This window comes from Panthera leo, chromosome A1 (assembly GCF_018350215.1).
Source record: "Panthera leo isolate Ple1 chromosome A1, P.leo_Ple1_pat1.1, whole genome shotgun sequence".
In the NCBI taxonomy this organism is placed as follows: domain Eukaryota; kingdom Metazoa; phylum Chordata; class Mammalia; order Carnivora; family Felidae; genus Panthera; species Panthera leo.
Window position 1 is genome coordinate 142,389,491 of NC_056679.1, and position 22,871 is coordinate 142,412,361.

Genomic DNA, 22,871 nt, shown 5'->3' on the forward strand with positions numbered 1-22,871 from the left:
AAGAGTTCCTTTCCACACAGGGAAGCATTAACCCCCCGCTTCACCTAATCCCCCTCAACAGGTGACTTTTTCTACTTTTCAGAAGAAGTGAGGCCAGTACACCAGAATACTCTTCCTATCTATTCCTTGGACTTAAAGCTTATTTATGATAACTCTCCTATCCAGAGAGCCACCCCAGCTCCTATCCAAAGATAACCAGATAGATACCCACCCCCTGGGACTGCGCTCCATTCAGTTTAGCTGCAGCCTCTCCCACCTGACCCTCTGAAGCCTCCTTTCCACCCTCATTGTTTCTTGCCAGTGACCCCTTCCTACCTGGTTTCCCAGCCTCTGTCCAATCTGCTAAGCTGGTGCCTTCCTAATGTCTAACCTCACTTCCCTGCTTAAAAGTACCTTTGTGGCTTCCCAAATTATAAATGGGTCAAAATGCCACAACCCCTTATAAATTGGAAGTTATACGTCAGCCCACATTCACTCCTCCATTTGCCCGACATTTATCGAGCACATAACCTATAACAGACATTAGGCTGGGCAGCCCATAATGTGCTTGAAGTAGAGATTTCTTCAGAGAATGTTACAGACCTAGCTCTATGGTCTAACCACAGACATTTACCTCCCATCCATCAACCGATACTCACCAAGCACCTACTATGCATTAGACAATGTACTGGGCACTGAAGATATAATAAAATACTCACACCAGCCCTCAAAAGTTCACAGTCTACCAAGGAAAGCAACTTTTCACTCTGTCCTTGCTGAGAAGAATCCTCAGGACTCTCTTGTCAAACAGACACAGGTCTAGCCAAAACGTATCAGAAAAAAGGCAAGCCGTCAACATTCACGTAACAAAAGCAGAAAAAGAACTGCTTTCATTTTCAGTCTTCAATATATCTAATTATTTTGATTTGCTTTTTTTGAAATCTTGAAAATCACAATCTTGGGGCGCCTGGGTGGCGCAGTCGGTTAAGCGTCCGACGTCAGCCAGGTCACAATCTCGCGGTCCGCTAGTTCGAGCCCCGCGTCGGGCTCTGGGCTGATGGCTCAGAGCCTGGAGCCTGCTTCCGATTCTGTGTCTCCCTCTCTCTCTGCCCCTCCCCCGTTCATACTCTGTCTCTCTCTGTGTCTCAAAAATAAATAAACGTTAAAAAAAAAATTAAAAAAAAAAAAAAAAGAAAATCACAATCTTATTTCTACTTTGTTTTATCATTTTCCTTTCCAGACACCATTTATTTAGTCTAATTTATCCTCAGTAAAGGAAGAAAGCTATTTCATCCTCTCCTGTAAAGTGCTTCCAAACTACCGGTGGAAATGAATTCTATACTCTACCACTGGAACTTAAAAGTCTCAGTGTCATAACAGTTAAATTCTATGCAAGGAAAAGCCACTCTTTGGTGGCTAGAGGTTCATTATAAAATGTATAATGGCTTCTATTTAATACAGAAATATCAATCCTGCTTAATTCCTGGGTGGAACAGCATCGGAAAGTAAACCTTCTCATTCATTCACTCAGCCTGGAAAAGTATGAGGATGGCAATGTATTTGCCATGTTTATCACACAAAGGAATGTGCTGTCACAGATCAAGTACACACAATGCAAGATTTAGACACAGAAAGTGGCTGGTGTTTGTTGACACCAACTACACAGGAGCAGAATCAGAGAGAGCTCAGGAAACCTCACCACCATCACCTTGTGAGCCAGCCATCATGATTCTGAGTCAAACACTATTCCCCCACCTCTTAGAATACACTTAAGTGTCACCCAGGGCATGAATGAGAAGGAAACACACTGATAACCCTGCTTACATTACCTTCTCATGTTTCATACAGACACTGGTGACAACTAAGCATGTAGCCAGCAATCACTCCCTTGAAAATGTATCTCTGTATTTCTGGTGCCACAGTAAGAAGAGAATGCTCATTCACGTAGGTGGTTAAAAGTCATTTTTCTCGTGGATGACGGTTCCTAAACTGATCTCTCTTGGGCATATCAAAATGTGACCCTGGGAACATGATACCTGCATCAAATGTCAAAGTTAACAATCATCAAAGAAGCAGAACTTTCAGCTGAAAAGCAGTGTTTGGGTTCCTATCCTGGTGGAACAGTGGTGAGTACCTCCCTTGGCACATTTCCTAAGAAAGCGAGGGGAAAGGTCTACAGCAAAGACATCAGAATTGAGCCTTGGGCTGTATAACATAAGGTTCAGGCAACACATCAGAGATGTGCCTTTTCTTTTCTTTTTTTTTCCAACTTTGAATATTTAAAAATATCCCTCTTAACTGCAGACTGTGAACTTTAAAAGAATTAAAAAAAAACCAACAACACTTTCATACTCCTCACAACCTACTGGAAAAAAACTATTTTATTTGATAAATTAGAAATTACCCTGTTCTTGGGGCACCTGGGTGGCTCAGTCTGTTAAGTATCCGACTCTTGATTTCTGCTCAGGTCATTATCTCACAGTTCATGAGATTCAGCTCAGCGTATGGCTCTGTGTTGATAGAGCAGGGCCTATTTAGGATTATCTCTCCCTCTCTCTCTGTCCCTACCCCGCACTCACTCACTCTTTCTCTCTCTCTCTCTCTCTCTCAAAATAAATAAACTTAAAAAAAAAAAAATTACCCTGTTCTTTCAAGGATGTTCTAGAGTATTGTTGTCCAATGGTAGTATTATGTGAGCCATGTATAGCATTTAAAAATTTTAGTAAAGGAGCACCTGGGTGGCTCAGTTGGTTGAGCATCTGACTTGAGCTCAGATCATGATCTCAGGGTTCATGAGTTCAAGCCCCATGCTGGGCTGTGGGCTGACAGCACAGAGCCTGCTTTGAATTCTCTGTATCCCTCTTTCTCTGCCACTCCCCCACTCATGCTATCTCTCAAAAATAAATAAACATTAAATATTTTTTTTTTAATTTTAGTAGAAACATTTAAAAAGAAGAAATTGATTTTAATAATGTATTTAATTCTACATATCCAAAACATTATCATTTCAACACATAATCAATGCAAAAATATTAAAAATATTTTACATCCTTTTTCCTTAACACTAACACTTCAAAATCTGCTGTGTATTTTGCACTTAAAGCACATCTCAATTCAGGTACTAAGTTTTCAGCAGAAATACTTGATCTGATTAAACTATGTAAAATGTACAGATGAAAAAATAAATCTGCATGCCCGAATTATCCCAAACATACTTAAAAGTTTTCCAACAACTTAATTAACCATCAGTTCTAAATTTTCAATGAACTAAGATGAAATAAAATAAAAAATTCCATGCCTCAGTCGCACTAGCCATAATTCAAGTGCTCAAGAGAATGGCTACCATAACAGGCAGTGCAAACCTAGAGCTTTCACTTTGCTCTTTGGTCAATTCCATCAAGAACTCCCCCAGATGGGGAAAGATTCATTCACTCGTGAACAGAAAACTGAAGAAGACTAGCACACTTCTGATGAGGGAGTCCCACACTGCAGGATAAGATCACTCTCAGTTTATTCAGGAAAAAGATGATCCTTCCTGGTCTAAATAACATAAGATGATATAAAAGGCAGCTCCTTAAGTCAAAGTTCAAACTCACGAGATGTGGAAACCATGCAAATGTGTTTTCGAGTCAGATTGTCCGCCTCCCTTCTTGTGTCCTGGCGAATTTATGAGCATATTTATTGAGATTCACTAGGTGCTAGTTCCATATGCCTCACTCTACACAGAGTACATCATTTAATCTTGCAGCAATCCTGTGAGACAGGTGAGAGCCAGAGAGGGTGTTAATGACTTGTTCAAGGTCATACACCTAATTATAAGGTTTAGAGCTGGGAATCAAGCCCAGAAAGCCTGACTAGATTTTTTTTAAAGCCTGCCTGCTAGAAACCTTCTAATACCAACCAACACCCTAAATTCACACTTTTCAAAGATTTCTCACAATTCTCACAGAGTAGGCAGGGCAGAACAGAGGAAGTATAACTTGCGTCTCTACCAGTGAGGCAAGGAGGTACATGGCAGAGCAGTTCCTCCATCCCGTGTCCGGAGTTCCTTCCAAGTTTCCTGATGTCAGGAAGCCAGGTGGGGGATACTTGTTGCCTGCTCTTATACCACACACAGCCTATCTTTGCCTCTCTGAATCTTCCAAACCACTCTGGGAGGAAGGGATATCCACACATAAAGAGATGGGAGATCCATCGGGTAAAGGAACATGCCTTAGGTCACACAGCCAACTGGCACCACATTTGGGGTCCCAACCTGGGTTTGTGTCCAGCAAAGATGGAGCCTCAGCCTAGGACCGCCTGATGATGAGGCTCTCCCCAGACCACAATGACTCTTTGCTCAAGAGAAACCTTTCACCAAGTGGATATAATGTGAGTAGTCACATTGCCCTGTAATTCACATGCTGTTACTTCAGGAAGGCTACTGTTATGTCTGACTTCATAAAGTTTTATTGTATTTGTATGGGATGAATTCACAATTAAAAAAAAAAAGAGACACAGAAGGTGAGTTTTATCTGGCTAAATCTTCAGAAAGGGGGATTTCAAGGGTGAACATGACTTAGCTTCTGAAGGCACTGGCAGAATGGAATTGGTTTTTTCCCCAGAGCTGGATTAAACAGGCCATCCTGACAGTGATCTAGGGCGACAACCCACAATGGGGGACTAAATCACCACTGGAATACATGGGAAATATGGAGCCACTTAACTCAGGGGTTCACATGTGACTCTCCTCATATAATGGACAAAATGACAATTGGACCTGTTTCCACTCAAACAGACAGTGCCTGGGAGGGGAAATAAACACACTCCTCACTGGCACAGACCCGTCTCTGTTGAGAACATTTCCCCTCAAAGAACTGTGTGAGTGAAAACAGGCCTCACTACCAACCCCAATATCACCTGGCTGACAGCATCTAAAAGTCTGGACCTGAACAATACATGGTAGAGTGTTATTATTAATCAAATTTTAAACAGGCTTCTGAAAATCACATGTTCAGAAAATCACATGTAATAAATCCCTTATTTTCAACACAGAGGAAAAGATACATATTTTTATTAAAAGTCTTTATTAATAGAAAATCAGTTTCACCTATTCCCAGTAAATAAATATGGGACAGATATTTAAAGATTATCAGTTTGGTAAGGTGCCAATGATTAACCTTCACAGGACACCCACCCATCTTGGGTCAGCCCTAGCTTTCCCATGAGAACTTTGCTCAAATAATTTCATAATTCACAAGTGTTTACAGTTCCCATTAAAAAAAAAAAAAAAGACAACCCAAGCTTCCTAATCTAACCCAAGCAGTAGTAACTGTTAGAATAATTCAATGACATTTGAGAAATCAACAGTTCAATTCATGATATAAGAGCGATTTTTCCTTCCCCAGAATCTGTAACCTAAAAAAAAAAATCACCTTTCCACAAATGAGATGGTGTCTGTGAATGTATTCTATGGACTCCCTGCATATGGCAGACCCTCCCAGATGGGGTGTCAATGGGTCCCACATCCAAACCACATCCTGGCTCCCTTGGCATGAGCCACAACCTCAAGTTCATAACAAGGTCCTTAGAGGACCAGGTTGAATACCGTCTCCCTTTAAGAAGCAGAGGTGGATCAAAGTCTTTTAAGATAATTATGTAATTGATTTTCCTGAATGCATACTGTAGGAGATTACTTAACCCCTGGTAACTATTACTAATATTTTCTAAAAGTAACTTTTATAAACCAGAATCCATAGACTTAAGCACAAGTCACCTATTAGTCAACTGTTTTCAACTTTTATTTAGGCGGTTCCCCTACCAGAGCTGTCATCAAGTAAAAAAAATTGGGTAATTTGAATTGGTCATCTCTACTTCCCGTTTCACAGAGAAATGGTAACAACTGGTAACGTGGCCCACAGAAAACTCAAAAGGAAAGACAACTGAAAGTCACCTGAGCCCATCATAAAGAATTTTGAAATTTGTTTATGAATAGTGACAGAACAAAAGTGTCAGAAAGGAAACATGGAAATTATAGCATTAAATTTAATACCATTTTGAAACTTTACAGGGTCTTTTATAACATTTGTGTCTATTCATCCAAGAGGTATCTCTAACAACAACAAAAACATAAAACAAACAAAAACTAGTGTTTACCATTCAAGTCCACAAGTTTGACACACTGAACCTGTTTCAAGAAGTAATTTGCTATCCAGCTGGAAAGTATACCCAAGGAATCATCATAATAAGGGTATCTGATTTCAACCACTTACCTATTATATCTGTAGGAATGCTGGTAAGTCTCAATGATCAACTTCAGAAAAATGCCACCTGGAGAAACAAAGTGAAAAAAACTTAGATTTTTTTTTAAACATGAAGAAGATTTAGCATACAATTTTATGTCTCATTAATATATGTGATGTTTTAAATACTGGCCCCCAGGCAGGAGACAGTTCAACCTGCATTAGAACACAGTCACCCATCCTTGGAAACACTGATGTACTAACACAAGGTCCAAACCAGAACAAATGAGAACAGTGGGGAAGGTACAGCCCATGAATATGGACATTACTGCATCCTTTCTTTTCCCCTCACAAGGACATCAATTTGAAGGTACTGCATCCTTGAGGGCACTTTATGAACAGCCATAAAAGGTTCAAATAATTCTGAAACAAATTAAGGAATGAAATATAAAATTGTGAATGAGGAAACTACCCTGGAAGTATTCTATATCCTTTTCAGTTACTCTGTTAACTTTTTTTAAAAGGCAAACTCACAAGGATGTCCAAAACTGGAGAAAGGGAAAAATGGTCATTACAACTCTAACACAGTAAATAAAGGAGTCAAGAAATAAGAATGTCTTCAGTGATTAGTTTATTTAGAAATCAAGTATTCCTTTTGGTGTTCTCAAAGTCTTGTGGTAACCCTAGAAAATTATAAGCCTATTAATATATTCACAAAGAATCCAAAAATATCTATTCAGCAAGGCTTTGAAATATTAAATATCAATGAAACAAATTTCTAATGTAAAATATCAGTTATCATTTGGTCATTTTACATGATCAGTTACATCATGCTGACATTATGTATCATATGTTGATATGTAAGATCAGCACAATGTGACATCAGATTATAACCTGTCCAGACAGGCAGTATTTCCATTGACAGATGAAAAAACTAACAATGAAAGAAACACAGAAACTTCGCCAGCATCACATACACCCAGGGTTTCCAAATTGCAATCCTTTCATCCTACCGTGCAGCCCCTTGAAAACATCTTCTACCCTAACACCTGCTAATCTACTCACTACCTCCCCAGACAGAAACCTGACATTCCGTAACACAAACACTCTGGAAAAGAAACCAACTAGCAGATAAAATGAACTTGTGCTTTTTGTATGCTTAAAAATAATTTCTTCACTTCAAAATGGTTAGCCTAATCATGCTATTTAGGGACTGTAATGTAACACTGTATAGCAGTAAACATTTAGAAATAAAGGGTTTAGAGTTCAAGAAATGGTAAGTACACAAACAGGATAAGACAGATGAAACAAAATATTTGAGAGCCTCAATTCTATTGATAAACAGAAAAGCAGGAAAAATCTTCGTGTCCATTTTCTATCATCAAACTTTCAAATATCCCATCATCAAATTTTAATAATGGAGGGTATAATATCAGGCTAAAATTTTCCACATTTATACCCAGATAACTAGTTTAACAGTAGCAGCATCAGTATTAATCTAAACGGGACCTGAGGTTGAAAAGCCAGCAAGCGGCTCAAAGGCTCCTCCATCTACATCCATCATTTTAGTTCAATAACAAATTCGAAGATAGTGAACAATGGTCATTAGGTTCCACTTTATAAAACATAAATACACAGAAGAATTCTAAACTCACAAGGTCTTTGTTATAATAGCTTAGAGGAGTTATGATTTTTTTAAATGGTTCTTTATAAGTTAATTACTAGCTAAATTCCAAGCATTTCCCACAATTTAATTTCACCCCTTCAGGGAAAGTCACAGGAAGTCATGATCAGTATTTTTATCTGAAAACTGCTTCTGTGAAATAAGCCTCTAAGATTATTACAAATGGGTCTGTTGTGATGGAGCTCTTGATCAACATTTCATTACCCCTCAAAGCTGAATCAGCACAGTTCAAAATCAAAGATAACATTTAAAAAATCTTTTGTTCGATACAACACAAGGAAAACTCTAGACAGTTAGGACAGATCTCCAGCCTCTAACAGTAATAGAGAAGGCAGGGTCATATCCTGACTCCCACCTAAAGCTTTCCAAACTCACACTGCCAGTAAAACACATTTCCTAGAATAAATAAATTTGGTCTGAAGCTCTGAAGAAAAAACGCATTTGAGAATAAGTTTTCAGTATCATGATTAACCTTTTCTGACAACAAAGTCCTATCTTGTAAAATCACCAAAATGACAAGATAACATATGACAATAGGGCATTATGTTATTTTTATTTTCTAAAAATGTTATTTTAAAACTTCGGTAGACTAACAATATACTAAGTCATAGAGCCCTCAAAAGTTCACAAAAAAAATAATTACTGTATGAGGCATGAACTTTCAGGCACTGTTGTACGTCCTGGGTGGGAATTAACTCACTTCTCACAAAAACCCTGAAGTAGGTACTAATATTATCCCACTTTAAAGATGAAGAAGCAGGCACAGAGAAGTTTAAAGAACTCTCTGGAAGTTACACGGCTTGTAAGAAGTGAAGATTCAAGTCTGTGCAAAGGAACACACTTACTCCTAACAGCTGAATTATACAGGCAGGGCAAAATAAATTTAGCCCCATTTTAAATTTGAGGGAAATGAAACTCTGAGGAATAAAGGCTGACTTCCCCCCAAACCACACCTCCAGTCAGCAACAGGGTCAAGAAGAGAACCCGGGGCATCCAACTCCAGCGTCAGCGCTATTTTTTTTTTTTTTTTTTTATTTGCTTGTTTTTGTTTTAAATTCTGTTAATCAACATGTAACTCAGGGCAACTGAGTGGCTCAGTCGGTTAAGCGTCCGACTTGGGCTCAGGTCACGATCTCACAGTGTGCAAGTTCGAGCCGTGCATCGGGCTCTGTGCTGACAGCTCGGAGCCTGGAGCCTGACTCAGAGTCTGTGTCTCCCTCTCTCTCTACCCTCCCCTACTCATATTCTGTCTCTTTCTCTCTCTCAAAAATAAATAAACGTTAACAAAACAGAACAAAAACATGTAACTCAATGAAGACAGCGTGTTCTGCCTTTAATCTCGGAGAAGACACTTCAAGGTCCTCCCAAGGGCCGCGGCCACTATAAGAACATCTAGTATAGTGCATACAGAGGTGTAATCATGCTGTCATTTCGCCGGTTTCCATTTCTCTTTGTGCAATTATGCTTTTGCTTGCTGGTTAATAAACACAGAGGAGCTTATAAAAAGCAGAAATATAAGTCTTTATTATTATCATTCGTTCATCTTCATTTTTATAGATCAGTAGTCTCCTTGACCATTGCAATTATTTATAACCCAAGAAAGGCAGGCATTATTTACTTAGCAAGTATCCTAAATGAAATTAAAACCATCGTTCTTTTTGCACGTTAAGGAGTTAAAAAGTTTTTCCTTCCCATTCATCTCCATTTGGGTTGCGTGCCCTTCATGCCCTTCTGTTCCACTTCCGGAGATCAGGGGGGAGATCAGGGGGAGAAACAATAGCTGCCTTTAGGGCCTGAGCACAGCACCCACGTGATAGGCACTAGCTCTTATTTACTGAAATGAATTGAACCGCCAAAAACAGGAAGCAGAGTTGTAAGACCCCTTTCTCAGTTATAAATTTCTGTGACTTGAAATGTGCTGATTTGAGTTGTTTCATGTAACTGTAAAACTTGAACCAACAAGTGTAATTTATATTGGAAGTTATAGGGATAAATTTCAGCCCAACTGAAGAAAGAGTGTCATAATAAACAGAGCTACCACGCAGAGGACCAGGTCGCCTCTGGGGTGGGTTAAGAGGCAGCAGCTCATGATCACAAAAGCCAACGAAGGGGAAAGTCTTGATTACTGTCCTATAATAGAAAGAATCATTCCATGAACCACGCGATAGTTCCCTACACCCATCCTCGGCAAGAACAGGAGTTCCCACGGCAGAGGACTGGAGAAGTTAAATGATACTTGACAACTCATTTTCTCATGTGACCCACACGATGAGTAGAAGGCAGTTGGAGTGAGGGTGCGGGGCAGACGTCATTTATTATTCCTACTTTACAGACTAGGAATTTGAACCACTTACGCTAAGTCACACAATTAGTAAATGCTAGGTCCTTGCAACATGGTGCTTTTCAACCATCATACTTAGTCATCAAGGACGAGGGCAAGGAAGGGACCCTAAAGACTTGAAGCATGGAAATGAAACCAAAGGAGATGTGCTAAAAGCAAAATATGGTAAGAGCCCTGTTATTCTTACAAACTACTCTATCTCCATCTAAGAAGTACTCTGGAGTTTTTAGTAGACAACTCTCTAGGCTCTGCTTTACTTGTATCGACTAAAGGAGTAATTGTCCAAATCCTACTTCACAACGCTCTGTTAATACCCTATATGCTTGTATATGGTTCACATTTTAAGGGGAGTCGGTGGCAGCCTAACAGACGTGAAGAGCAGGGTCCCGTTTCTGCATCCAAAGCATAAAATGTTGTTCAAAGACAGGTCCAGGAGAACCTCACACTTACGTCTGACAACGGGAGTTTAACAGAAATGGGTCAGTCACTGAAGACTGCTGAACCTTGCAAGATTTTTTAAGGAAAGACATGAGAGTGTCAAATTTCACAAACCTGTCTACAAGCAGAGAGAGTGGCAGGTCGCCAAAGGCTGGACTGTGTTAACTCATGTGAAAGGCTGGGAACTTGAGCCTCTACAATGCCTGCCCTGCCACTCAGCCGCGCAGTGAATGACTGAAGTTCAAGTTTCTAGAGACCTCACAGTCTATAAGCCAAATGTTGTTAATCACAGAAACTTCCTTTCGCTCTTAAGGAAGGAGAAACTACTTGATTCAAAAATCACATCAACATGAGGCTGTTAAAGGGTAAGTTTTTAAATATCTGAAAACAACAGAAGAACTTACCAGTGTGCCAGAAACAAGTCTGACTCAATTATACTGCCTTTTAACACATCAGGTTTGGGCACCATGTTCATTCACATAATTGTTAGCCTTTCCCCAACATTTAGTGATAAATCTACTGGACCAGAAGCTCCTTGAGACTACACCTTACTCTAGCTTACTCCTTTACATATCTCCTGCACTTAGCACACTGCATGGCACAGAGTAGACATTCCGTAAATGTTTACTAAATAAATAAATGGATTATTTCCTACAGATAGAAAAGGCAGGATAGGGGGAAGAAAGAAATACAGGTTTGACAAGATGGAGAAATTCATCACAAAGATGACAGCAGGAAATCCAGGAGGAGAAAGTCCTAGAGACAAAGGATGAGTTGGCAGGCATGGAAGGCAGTGGTTACCCTGACCACACAGGGGGAGTCCTCAAGTGCGGTGTGTTTCAAAATACCAAGGTCTAGACCGACCTCCATGATATCCTTGGAATACAAGTGGTGGAAGAGGGTGACCAGGGCAAGTACGTATAAAGAGTCCTTTAGTGATTCTCAGAAATACTCTTCCAAATGACAACTACTCTTAATATTCTTGGTCTTCTGTTTTTTAACCTTGAATATAGCTATGTGATCATTTTGCAAGACAGAAACACTTGTGAATATTGTCGAGCACTGGCAACGGGCAAGCCTCGTCAAATACCTCAAGCACTTGTTTGAGAATAAGTCATTGAAGATGGACAGACACAGGTCATTAACAGGCACACGGGAGTGCAGCAGGCTCAGAGGGGATGCCAAGGCTAACGGGCAGCCATTCAGGTAGCATCGACCAAAAGTGCAGACAAGCCCTTTCTCTGTGTGACATTTCCTAGCAGTCTGCATTCCAAATCTGGGCATAAACTTGAGATAATAACAGACCAAGATTTCTGAAAAACATGCCAAGATTTAAACTAGAAATAAACAAAGTCTACATATTAAAAACATTTCCAAAGAGGGTAATATGGACACACTCAGGTGAGAGCATATATACAGCAAGCAGAGACACTGTTCCCAGGCTGGCCATCAATTATAATCCCCTTAAAGTCTAGGAATGAGCCCTTCTGGCCTGTGGAAAGACACCAAGACCCTTGCATAGCATCACTTTCACACAGGTGAAATTCACTGAGGGGGCAAGGCTGTTACACCATCAAAACAGGCTAACTCACCATCTTGGAAACGTCTTTCCTTTAAAGGATTTGAAATCTCCTGCAAAAGAAGGCAAGAAATCCGAGAGTCTCTGCATCCAAGCAACGCTGATTCTAGTGATAAAAGACAGTGTGCTTTTGGAGGCCTGGCTCCCATATCGAACATATTTATCCTTTTCATTACCTTGCATATGCTAAAAGCATTTATCTGTCCATTACTTTATCCACCCCTTATCAAAAATTATCTCTTGGGCACCCAATCCCTGCCAAGCACCAGGGTGACAAGAACAAACGAGGCGTGATTTGCTACTCCCAAGAGAAGTACTGTCTCTCCTGCACCCTCAGCAGTCCTCTGCCTCGGTGCCGGGTCCCAAGGGTCCACGGGTCCCAAGACAAGGTCCCAAGACCCACGAAGCGTCTGGCAGCCATCGTGTATACCACAACATACGTGGGTCACTGCTATCTCTTCCAGGTGCACTTACATCGTCAGTTTCAAGTCTACATAACCAAAGGCTTTGAGCTTTTCTAAAACCTTGACATTAGCGAGCAAGGAACAGGATTTTGGTGAAGCAGACCCGGAGAAGAGGAAGATTCGCTCACCCCTCGGAGGGTTCAGAAGGCCTGTGTCATCTCAATAGGAGTGAGGACAACTTCTGAATACATTTCAGAGGAATAAAATCACTTCAAACTATGTGAGGACAGTATGGTGAAGCTTTTGCCACTTGCCAAGGGAAGGCTTTCAAGAAATTTGTAAAATCTCTGCAGCATAACAAAACAAAGCGTACGTGAACCCTTGGTAAACATTTTTATAAAACTCATGAATTACTACTAAGTCTTGTTCAGTAATGATGAGTGTGATTTATCAATAAAAATAAACCCCGGAACACCTCACCAGTGGAACCCTGTAACGAGGCCTGCTTCCTACAAGCACTACCCCACAAGGGAGTCCAAGCACAACCACTGCTTTCCAGGGAGGGAGGTGATGAGGTGCATACTTACTCATGAAATCTCCCAGAATAACTCTCTTACCTAAGCAAAGGAACGTACACACCAAAAAGACAATGATTTAGTTTTAAAGAATAAAAATTATCATACATAACAGAGATCTCATCACTAAATCACTGCATTTATAAAGTACTCCAAGTAAAACTTAAAGTGGTTGGGGAACAAATTCTCTAACAAATTAGAGAAAATGAAGGGGCAAATGCAGTGAAACCAAAATAATACCAAAGCTGCGTGTGGAAGATGGCAGCGCTTTCCTGGAGGGTCCCTGCTGCACATTCATCCCATCCCTAATGGGCACCCTGACCAAGGGTGACTCCAGAGCCCACAGTCCCTCATTAGAAGGGCCACAGCATGTCCTTCCTGTCCCTCCCTCCAGATACCCCATCCTCACCCTGGTGGAGACCAGCCTTCCCTCCCTGAGGCTTTCAAGTATGACAGTCTTGTGACACAACACAACAGAGATTTTTCAAAACACAAAAATGACTAATCTTCTAGCCAAGATGGCAGAGGCTTCTGTAACAGCTCTCAGAACCAGAACCTGCCATGATTGTCTTTATAATCAGAAAGGAAGGACACAGGATAAGGGGGATGTGAGGAAGCAATGCTCTCAGGGAGGCAGCACCTGGGAAGGAGAGAAAGGGGAAAGCCTAACCTTCTTTCTCCCATCTTTCCCTTCCCAAGGACAGCATTTAAAGTCACACTAATGGAATCTGACTTCTTAGAACACACCCGATCCCAGCTCACTTATCCTAGGGATTTGCTGACCACTCTCCTTCACAAGTCATGGTGCTGTGATCCCTCATTATGTGGCCTGCTTTGACCCCAAATCTGACGTCGTGCCCTCCAAACTTCAGTGTCGAGGCTCCAGGGCCTCTGCCTGTGACCGTTTGCCTCTACGTCTTCCCCATCTCCATACATGAAAATCCGCTCAAGACCCAACTCAAGTGCCATCTTCTCTGAAGTTTTCTCTAAAGTTACTCTTGACTTTGCCCTCTTCCCACTCCTCCGTTCTCCGAGCTCATGCAGACCTCTGGGCATGGTTCTATGTCACACCCAGCATACTGGATAATAATTATTTGCTTGTCTGCCTCCCTGTTCCAAGCCCACCCACCCAACTGCTAACATTTATAAATGGTGTCTTAGGCAACATTATAAAAATGGCCATGACTCAGTCCTTCACTAGGAAAGACTAACAGGGGCACCTGGGTGGCTCAGTTGGTTGAGCATCTGACTCTTGGTTTCAGCTCAGGTCACGATCTCACAGTTCCATGGGTTCAAGCCCCTTCTCAGGCTCTGCACTGACAGTAATGAGCCTGCTTGGGATTCTCTCTCTCCCTCTCCATCCGCCCCTTCCCAGCTCATACCATCTCTTTCTCTCTCTCAAAATAAATAAACTTAGGGGCGCCTGGGTGGCTTGGTCGGTTAAGCATCCGACTTCGGCTCAGGTCATGATCTCACGGTCCGTGGGTTCGAGCCCCGCGTCGGGCTCTGTGCTGACAGCTCGGAGCCTGGAGCCTGTTTCAGATTCTGTGTCTCCCTCTCTCTCTGCTCCTCCCCTGTTCATGCTCTGTCTCTGTCTCAAAAATAAATAAACGTTTAAAAAAAATTTTTTTTAAAAAAAAAAAATAAATAAATAAATAAATAAACTTAAAAAAAAAAGACTAACAGAGGGTGAGGTAGGACCTCCCCAAATCACAGATATTCATATGCCTTGTCCCCTCATCTCATACAAGTCTCTGTTCAAAGGTCACCTCCTTCTCTGATCACCCTACATAAAAAAAGCACAACACACATCCTCTCAGTCTGCAGCACTGTCTGCCACCCTTACCTGGCCTTATTTTTCTCCAAAGCTCTCCCCACTGCCTAACAGCCATCCACAGAGACAGAAGGATAATAGAGATATATCTAGATTTACAGATAGAAAGGTTGTTTTTTAAGTTAGTTGTTTGTCCACGAGAATATTAGCTCCATTAAGATAAGACCTTTATTGGGGCGCCTAGGTGGCTCAGTTGGTTAAGCGGCCGACTTCGGCTCAGGTCCTGATCTTGCGGTTCGTGAGTTCAAGCCCCGCGTCGGGCTCTGTGCTGACAGCTCAGAGCCTGGAGCCTGTTTCAGATTCTGTCTCCCTCTCTCTTTCTGCCCCTCTCCTGTTCATGCTCTGTCTCTCTCTGTCTCAAAAATAAATAAACATTTTTAAAAAAAAGAAAGAAAAGACCTTTATTTATTTATTTTCCTTTTTTTTTTTTTTTTAGGTTTATTTTTGACAGAGTGAAAGTGAAGGAGGGGTGGAGAGAGATGGGAACAGAGGATCCAAAGCAGGCTCTGACATGACAGCAGTGAGCCCCACGCGGGGCTCAAACTCACAAACTGGGAGATCATGACCTGAGCCAAAGTCAGACCCTCAACCGGGACTGAGCCACCCATGCGCCCCTAAGACAAGACCTTTAATGTGCTTTAGTTTGTGCTATATAGATCCCTAATTTCTGGAGTAGCACTTGAGACAGCGAGCTCTCAATGAGTATCAATTGGTGAACACATGCGTGGGCAGATGATAATGTCTTGACCAAAACAGGAAACCAAGGGAAAAAAGGAGATCAGGTGAGGATATGGAAAAAAATTTGCTCATTGAGGCTTGAAGGTCCTGGTTGGGCAAAGAGGGAAGGGAGATTCAAGCAGGCATGGTGGGGAACTGAGGAAAGATTAGTGCAGGTGATAATAGTTTGGGGAATTAGCATCATATAGGAGGTGATTGGAGCCATAGGTAACGGTGAGATTACCTTGAGAAAACCATGTGCAGTGAGTAAGGGAAGAGCTGGCTATTAAAAGCCTCTACCTCGTAGGGATGTGTGTACTTGTACTGAAGGAATGGGTGTTTGTGAAATTCCCAATCTCTCCATCTCTTCAAGGCTTAGCCAAATTACACAGCAGATGCTCAATAAATACTTACTGAATACATGAACGCTTTTAAGACTGATAAAGACCATTTTTAGTGCCACCTTAGCCTAGAGCATTTGGGCATAACGTGGATTAGAGAACTGTATGTTTACACAGGCTGTGTTTTCCTTTTGGAGGACTCCGAGTTACTCCAGTATGATTGAAGATGAAGAGATTCTCCAGCATTACCTAGAGCATGAAATAACGCTGTCTTCCTTTTTTTTTTTTTTTTTAATTTTTTTTTTAACGTTTATTTATTTTTGATACAGAGAGAGACAGAGCATGAATGGGGGAGGGTCAGAGAGAGGGAGACACAGAATCCGAAGCAGGCTCCAGGCTCTGAGCTGTCAGCACAGAGCCTGACACGGGGCACGAACTCACGGACCGCGAGATCATGACCTGAGCCGAAGTCGGCCGCTTAACCGACTGAGCCACCCAGACGTCCCACGCTGTCTTCCTTTTTATTATCTAGTGGGGCAAAGACAACAGGCAGGAACACTATTACCAGAAATGGGGTATGAAGGCAAAAACTCATTGCTACAAGGTCCGTGAACATGAATGTCTACCATGGTGCAAGCACTGTAGTTACAGATTTAGACCTACATTCACAAGGAGGGGGGAAAAAAAACTTGCTGCCACAGACTAAAGAGTAGTGACAATGTGGCATTTGTGCTAAACTCAAAGGATGAGTTAAATGTAAAGGTCCAATTTCAAGAAAGAAGAAAACAATCACTGGTTGGCTTACGTGGTTTGCTTTTAAGTTTGTGGCTAACTATAGCTTAACTAAAAATAAGCACCCAAAGTCCATGATGGGAAGACAAACGTCACTATGAGTGGCCCATTCAGAAGAGTCAGTCAAGGAGGCAAAGTCCAACACCAATACCAACCAACCACTGAAGCAACTGGGCCAAATGCCTGCAGTAAGCGATGTCGGGTCTTTCCATGGAGGGACCCTGAGGGTTCCACTGGTCAGGGCAGAGGAGGAAGCGAGCAGAATTCACCCCCAGCTACAACTAGAGTATCTCTGCTTTTGCCTCTTTTTCTTTTCTACACTGGAACTCCACGAAAAATTGGGTTTGAAGAAAGCACTCACTGTTACAACAAACATTTTGAAAGCCACTGACCTGGCAAAAATTAATTCTGGGGATAAAAAGCAACAAAAGTTTTAAAATTCTAATGTTTATACCCATTTTCACACTTGGCTCATTAAGAGTATGTTAATGGTGATCATGGTGGGGGTTGTTTGTGCAGTGATTAAGAGATGCGTAAGTTTTCTAATTCTGCAATGTTTGCATTCTGTAGAATCAAAATGAACACTTCTCTCACCAAAAAAAAAAAAAAAAAAAAAAAGTGTTTGAGATACTTTATTTCAGACTACTAGTCTTTCCTATTGTTCATAGAAAAGAAGTTATAACTAAATTTAATTGCTTCCCGAGGCAAAAATGAAATCCTTTGGCTTCATACGTTGCTGTGTTTGTGCTAAGAAACAAGAGAAAATGTTCCATATTAATTAATAGTAAACACCTATTCACATAGCACCATTCTCTAGGGGAATTATATGCATTGGAATAATATTTTTTCCCCAACTTCTGTAAGATGCCTATTCCTTTACAGATGCAAATCAAGGGTTTCAAATTTTTATTAAAAAACTATGTTTAAATGAAGAAATGAGAACAAGTAGAGGAAACGGATGATGATCTTAAGAACTTAAAAGTGAATTTCTCTTCTTTTTTTTTTTTTTTAACGTTTATTTGTTTTTGAGACAGAAAGAGACAGAGCATGAACAGGGGAGGGGCAGAGAGAGAGGGAGACACAGAATCTGAAACAGGCTCCAGGCTCTGAGCGGTCAGCACAGAGCCCGACGCGGGGCTTGAACTCACGGACCGTGAGATCATGACCTGAGCCGAAGTCGAACGCTTAACTGACTGAGCCACCCAGGCGCCCCGTGGATTTCTCTTCTAATGGAGCTTCTTCCAGTTTCCGAAAAGGAGGACAGCATATTCACGTCGAGAACTATGGAGCACTATTTCAATACTCTCTACTCTAACTTAGCATAGGGAGTTTTGTCTTCAGACTGGAGAGACCCACAAACAGCAGGCTCTGGCTCACAGCGAATATTTCACATTTTCCTTTTAGCTGTTAAATATGCAAGCTGGGGGCCCTCTAGCCACCAACATGAATGCCAAGCTGTCCACTACCAGGACAAAGGCCCTACGAGGTCCCAGGAGGAAAAGCTGAGTCCGGATATCCTTCCACACTCTAACCCTCCTTGGGACCCATGGTATACATGTGAGAGGCAGCTGGTCGAGGTTAAAAGTACAGTCTGGCCACACAGCCCCGCCTAGCTAACTGGCCCACAGAGCAACTGAACCCTGACCTTGGCCTCACCATCCCCATTCTCTAACCAAATGTGTTAACTGGCTGCAGATTCTTGAACTATGTCTCAGAGGCGTTCCCAAACTAACACGCGCACACACACACACACAAATGTACAAGTGATAGGACATAATTTTCTCTAGTGAGGAAAATGGTTTTATTTATTAAGAGCTAACCACTTAGTAGCAAATTTGACTACAATCAACGGTAAACAAGAACCTACAATGGCTTAAATCCCTTTCTCCACAAGACTCTTCTGTGTTAGAGGGTTGGAGATGCCTCACTGAAATCTCTGGAAAACATTTTCTTGAGGCAATTCTGCTGATGCATCAATTTTGGTTCCCAAGCTTTCATCTGCATGAACTGAAGACTATTCATGATAGAACAGGATGACTCTTCCTTCAGCCAGGCCTTCTGCTCTGGCTGTGTGCAATCCTCAGTCACCAAAATGCTACTACCTCGATGCTTTCTACGAGTAACTCAGAACTACCTAGGGCAGGAAGGACATCAGAGATGATCTAACACAAAGCCATCATTTCACCAAAGCAGTCCAGAGATGTGAAGTGACAAAGTATTGGTGGCAGCCTGGGAACAGCAAATAAGGCCCTCCCTCCTAATCCCGTGTTCCTGTCAGGGGATTAAAAACCAGATTCCTTAGGACCGCCACCCCCCAGGGTGGGGGAGGGGGTGTGTTCAGATGTGCCTCAGAAACCATGGGGCAGGAGGTGGCTGGGGGTTAATTCCCCAGAACGGCTACAGTTTCATATATTAGGGTTAAACACAAAATTTTATATGAAAGAAAGGGTTTCACTATAAATAAACAAACAACTTGAAAACCACCACATGGCAGAACTAACTTCAAATAAAAGGAAAGTTAAAAGAGAGAAAGAACTAAAAACATAGGATCTTATTTTAATGAATGTGTCCTTTCTTAAACAGAACAAGGAAAGAAAACAGTACTAAAACCAAATGTTATAGCTTAGAGTTCTCTCCTTTATTTTTGCCTGCCCAAGAAAATAAAACAAACAAACAAACAAAAAAACAAAAAAGACAAAGAGAAGAAAAACAAGGGGAGATATTTTAGTCTCTAGCTCCCTGGGAAAGTCTTAAATCCATATTGCACTGACTAGACAATTTCAGGAAATAGAGTCACAAAGGACATTAACTTCCTAATTTAAATTCCTAAACTAAATCTTACTAAAAAAGAATTGAAAAAAGAATAATTTTCATAAACTGTGCAAAAAAAAAAATCCATATTCTGCTCTCCTGCTTTCAGTGTCCTAAATAAACAAGTCCTTCTTACAGGTGTTCATAAGCCCTCAAACTGTGTCTCTTTAAGGTCAGTAGGCAGGCGGGAAACTGGTTTGTCACTGTGTGGTAGGCTAGAGCTGGATACAATTTGCCGAAGGAGGAGAAAGCCCTGGGGATACTGGAAATCCAACAAGTCACCAAGAACTATGCTCGCTGTGGTTTGGCATTCCACAAAGAATCTTTCCTTTGACTTTTTAATTTTTGTCATTCTAGACTCATACTGGATCCAGATGATTTAAAAATCTTGCTTCAGACAATCTTCTTAACTCTCTACAGTTAATAGCTTCCAATGACATTGTACCAAACAAGCTCTTTGCATTTTATAGGCATTTTAAAGCCAGCAAACTAATCATTTAGTAATGCAATAATTCTTTACAGGAAGTGTCCTCACACTAAGCACAGTTCTTTGGGGAGTTTGTTAATATGCTCAGTCAAGTCAGCTCTGCTGAAGCCAAGTATCCTCTTCAGTGCTATCCTCTGAAAAGATCGAATGTCACTTATAACTGCTCTTACTCCCTCCCTCCCACTCACTCCTCTAAGTTTCCACAGGCAACATTAGCACAATGCAAATGAGAGACACAGCCATTTCTAAGCACCAGGAGCTCAACACATTTTTAAAAAGCTAAAAGATAAGGTGGCAAAGTACTGACTTCCCTTATGCTGTACGGATATATGAATATTAACACAAGTTGTTCTATAAACTTGGAACGCTGCAGGAGGCCATCTTGGTTAGATTCCAAGCAGCCTTACTGAAGTGACCTAATTTTTATGTTCTACTTTTGAAGACCTCCAGGACAGAAATTCCACAATCTCCATTGGTAGCCTGACTTGTGGTTTAATTTCCTTCGGAGTCAAAGGGGACTGGTTCTCTCAACTTTTTTAAAAAAGTGAAACAAGAACTAAACTCTTGTGAAAGATGTCGTTTGAACCCTGAAATTCATAAATGGAACAACACAAAGGTGAACAACTGAGAATTAGGTTATAGGCTAAAGCACAGGGTGAAATGTCCCCAGGTACTAAAGCTGGTCACGCTGCTCTTTCCTGCCCAGATGAGTGCCTCCCATATGTCTGCATTCACGACTCACGTTCACAAGTTTACGAAATGATGCTACAGAGCACCTGGGTGGTTCAGTTGGTTAATTGTCTGGCTCTTGATTCCGGCTCAGGTCATGTTCTCACAGTCATGAGATCAAGCCCTGTATCAGGCTCTGTGCTGGTCGTGGAGCCTGCTTAAGAGTCTCTCTCCCTCTGGGGCACCTGGGTGGCTCAGTCGGTTAAGTGTCCAACTTCGGCTCAGGTCATGATCTCACGGTTCATGAGTTCGGGCCCCATCGGGCTCCTGCTGACAGCTCAGAGCCTGGAGCCTGCTTCGGGATTCTGTGTCCATGTCCCCCTCCCTCTCTGCTCCTCCCCTGCTCGTGCCCTGTCTCTCTCTCAAAAATAAATAAACATTAAAAAAAAAAACAGTCTCTCTCCCTCTGCCCCACTAATGCTTACACTATCTCTCTCTCAAAAAAAAAAAAATTGTACAAAAACAAATAACTCTACAGTATGGAATTGTTGAATCACTATATTGTACACCTGAAATTAATCTAACACTGTATGCTAGATTAAAATTTAAAAAAAGAAAAAAGAAAAAAAAGAAATGAGTACAGTTCCTGGAAGGAAACTAGCTCATGTGCAAGAAAGAAGTATTTCCTAGTCACCAGGGAAAATCTTTCCCAGGCCTTCCACACTTCCCAAATGAGAAGCAATTGTGTTTTTTGGTTTCCTTTTCCTTTTCTATTTTTCTAAGAATCCCCAAAGCAGTATCATACTCAGGTTTCCTAAAAATTTTTTTAAGGTGAACTTTCCACTGAACTACACTCCTTGAAACAAGTCTTCTGGAGATTTTGCCCTTGGCCTCCTGGAATTTTTCAATGAAATTCAAAAGAGATGTTTACCTGACCCCAAATGTTAGCCTAATGAAGACTCTGTTTTTAATTCCTTGAACTCTTCTCTTTCTCTTTTCTTGTCATGCCCTCTGGGAAATAAAGACACATACAGATGTTGGCTTGACCTCAACTGGCAAACACCAAGTTAATAGAGTTCTAATAGTTTCTCAAGAACTTGGACAACGTCACAAAGATTAATTACACCTCCTTCTCTGGCATGGTCCTTCATACTTCACCTTTTTAGAAGATCAATGTAAAGATATAAAATGCCAGCACACTATCTTTGTGACAAAAACAAGACGCCAATCACTGGAAGAATAAAAGGAATATTATGGGTTTCTCAAAAGCAGTAAGAGAGCAGAAAAAACTAAACAACAAAACAAAACCTGTGACCTACAGGGTAGGAAGGAGGAGGAGTTAAAACCATTTTCTGCCAATTAAAGAGTCCAAATGAGGTTGAGTGCGGGCTCTCTCTGGCAGGTGGCATCGTAGAAATGTAGAAATTGGGCACCTACAGCTAGGGTTTAGTTGATAATTTCCTTTTCTTGCAAGAAGGAAGGTTCCCGGCATAGAGATTTGGCAATTCCATTTCCAACAGTCGCATTTACCCCTGCTTAGGAGTGGCCTGGCTCATTACACATAAATACACAGCCAAGTCAGATGTATTTCAGACACTTCTTCCCCCATCTTTCCTGGCACTTACCTCTACCAACACATCAAGGGGTGAGATCGATGGCTTCATTTTACTGCCAAGTTTCTCTGAGAAGTATCTTCCAGAAATGATTTAGGTATGAGGCTTCTGACACCATTTCACTCTACTCCATCTCAAACTCTTGGTTCCCAGGAACCTATCTGCTCCTAACTACCTGGGTTGTAATAAGGCAAAACTACGATACGATCCATCAACAACGCACCAAGTCCAGCTCTCTGCCACCTAAGGACTATAATCCAGTAGCAGGGACACTGCAATTCACAAATAGCTTCATTTCAAGCAGATCCTTCTAAGTAAGGTGGTATAATAGTGAACACTAACTAAAAGCCAGTGCAAACGTGGAGTTTACTTCCTCCACCTTTTTG

The 22,871-nt window shown here is 41.3% G+C and overlaps 1 protein-coding gene across 1 annotated transcript in view; it reads right to left on the minus strand.

The window, feature by feature from the left end:
* LHFPL2 (LHFPL tetraspan subfamily member 2) overlaps window positions 1–22,871 on the minus strand; it is a 165,529-nt gene that overhangs the window by 78,459 nt on the left and 64,199 nt on the right. Inside the window, exon 3 of the mRNA XM_042941943.1 lies at window positions 6,231–6,288. The gene's annotated coding sequence lies outside the window, so the exon portion shown is untranslated. The remainder of the gene's footprint in view (window positions 1–6,230; window positions 6,289–22,871) is intronic.